Genomic DNA, 2,500 nt, shown 5'->3' on the forward strand with positions numbered 1-2,500 from the left:
ATTTGGCCAAGCCTATGTGTTAGATTGTGTGTATACATGTGCATGAGTGTGTGTGTTTGCTGAAAGGTGTCTGTCCATGCGTGATGCTTGGAAAAAATGAGAAAATGTAGTAACAAAGAACGCTTTCAGACCTTCCCAGGAATGTTTGAATCAAATGAACCCTTGGGGACTGTGACCAGCTGGAAAGACAAGGCACACCAGGTGGAGAGGCGTAGAGAAAGGCTTTTCTGAGGTTCATAATCACACTTGGCTGAGAGCCAGGGGCCCTATTAGGGCCAACAGCTTCCCACACACAGTTGCCTCCTCAGCTTGGAGGACAGCTCCACATCTGGGCCCTCCTCCTCATCATCCCTATTGCTATTAATAGATAATTTGTTAATTCATTCAAAAAATTTGTTAATTCATTCAACTAGTTTATTCTTTGTTAAGTTTTTGTTTTATTTTATTTTATTTTTGAGGGGGGAGGGGCGGGGGGAGAGAGAGAGAGAGAGAGAGAGAGAGAGAGAGAGAGAGAGAGAGAGAATGAATCTTAAGCAGGCTCCACACTTAGTGTAGAACCTGATCTCACAACTGTGAGATCATGACCTGAGCTGAAATCAAGAGTCGATACTTAACTGACTGAGCCATCCAGGCACCCCTTAAGTTTTTATTTTAATTCCAGTTAGTTAACACACAAAATATGAAACACTTCACAGGGCACCTGGGTGGCTCGGTCCGTTAAGTGTCTGACTTGGGCTCAGGTCATGATCTTGTGGTCCGTGAGCCCGATCCCTGGGTCAGGCTCTGTGCTTACAGCTTAGAGCCTGGAGGCTGCTTCAGATTATGTGTCTCCCTCTCTCTCTCTCTCTGCCCCTCCTCGCTCACACTCTGTCTCTCTCTCTCAAAAATAAGTAAACATTAATTTTTTTTTCAGAATATGGAACATTTTACAAATTTGTGTGTCATCCTTGTGCAGGGGCCATGCTAGTCCTCTGCGCATCGTTACAACTTTAATATAAGTGCTGCAGGTGCGAGTCATTCATTCAAATATTTATTGAACACCTACTATGGGCCAGGAACTATGCTAGAGGCTGGGGATCAACCAATGAACAAAGCCCTGTCCTAGAGGAGCTCATGTCCTAGTTGGAGGGGGTATTATATCCATAAGCACATATTTCATGGACAAATGTCACATCAAGTGGTGGTAAGTGTCATGAAGAAAAATCAGAGGGATGGGGTGACTTGGGAGGTGGGAGATACTCTAGAAAGGAGGTCAGGGAGGCCTCTTGAGCAGAAAACCAGTGTCTAGGGGACATTTTATTTATTTATTTATCCCTAGATTTTTAAAAATGTTTATTTATTTATTTTCAATTTTATTTTTAATTTTTTAAGAATTGCTAGAAGATAGTAAATATATTTTTTAAGTTTTTATTTTAATTACCCATTGTTCATCACAAGTGCACTCCTTTATCCTTATTACCTATTTAACCCTTTCCCCACCCATTTCCCCTCTATCAGAGTTACCTATATAAAAAGTTCTCTTAGTTAAGAATCTGTTTCTTGGTTTGTCTCTTTTTTTTCCCTTTGCTTGTTTTTTTTTTTTTTTTTTTTTATTTCACATATGAGTTAAATCATATGGTATTTGTCTTTCTCTTATTTTGCTTAGCCTTATACCCTCTGGATCCATCCATGTTGTTGCAAATGACAAGATTTCATTCTTTTTATGACTGAGTAATATTCCATTGTTCCATTTTAAAATTTACATCCAAATTAGTTAGTATATAGTGCAACAATGATTTCAGGAGTAGATTCCCCAGTGCCCCTTACCCATTTAGCCCATCCCCCCTCCCACACCCTCTCCAGCAACCCTCAGTTTGTTCTCCATATTTATGAGTCTCTTCTGTTTTGCCCCCCTCCCTGTTTTTATATTATTTTTGTTTCCCTTCCCTTATGTTCATCTGTTTTGTCTCTTAAAGTCCTCATATGAGTGAAGTCATCTGATTTTTGTCTTTCTCTGGCTGACTAATTTCACTTAGCATAATACCCTCCAACTCCATCCACGTAGTTGCAAATGGCAAGATTTCATGCTTTTTGATTGCCGAGTAATACTCCATTGTATAGATATACCACATCTTCTTTATCCATTCATCCATCGATGGACATTTGGGCTCTTTCCATACTTTGGCTATTATTGATAGTGCTGCTATAAACATGGGGGTGCCTGTGTCCCTTCAAAACAGCACACCTGTATCCCGTGGATAAATGCCTAGTAGTGCAATTGCTGGGTCATAGGGTAGTTCTATTTTTAGTTTTTTGAGGAACCTCCATACTGTTTTCCGGAGTGGCTGTACCAGTTTGCATTCCCAATGTTTATTTATTTTTGAGAGAGAGGGAGACAGAGAGAGACAGAGCATGATTGTGGGAGGAGCAGAGAGAGAGGGAGACACAGAATCCAAAACAGGCTCCAGGCTCAGAGCTGTCAACACAGAGCCCGACACGGGGCCTGAACTCGTGAACCACG

At 41.0% G+C, this 2,500-nt stretch overlaps 1 non-coding gene across 1 annotated transcript; it reads right to left on the reverse strand.

The window, feature by feature from the left end:
- Positions 1-910: 910 nt before the first annotated feature.
- On the reverse strand, positions 911-1,013 carry LOC132672620 (U6 spliceosomal RNA). Its single transcript, XR_009607601.1, has one exon. It is a non-coding gene; the product is annotated as a U6 spliceosomal RNA (small nuclear RNA).
- Positions 1,014-2,500: the final 1,487 nt, after the last annotated feature.

The sequence above is a fragment of the Panthera onca genome, chromosome A3 (genome assembly GCF_046562875.1).
Source record: "Panthera onca isolate mPanOnc1 chromosome A3, mPanOnc1 haplotype 2, whole genome shotgun sequence".
Taxonomy (NCBI): Eukaryota; Metazoa; Chordata; class Mammalia; order Carnivora; family Felidae; genus Panthera; species Panthera onca.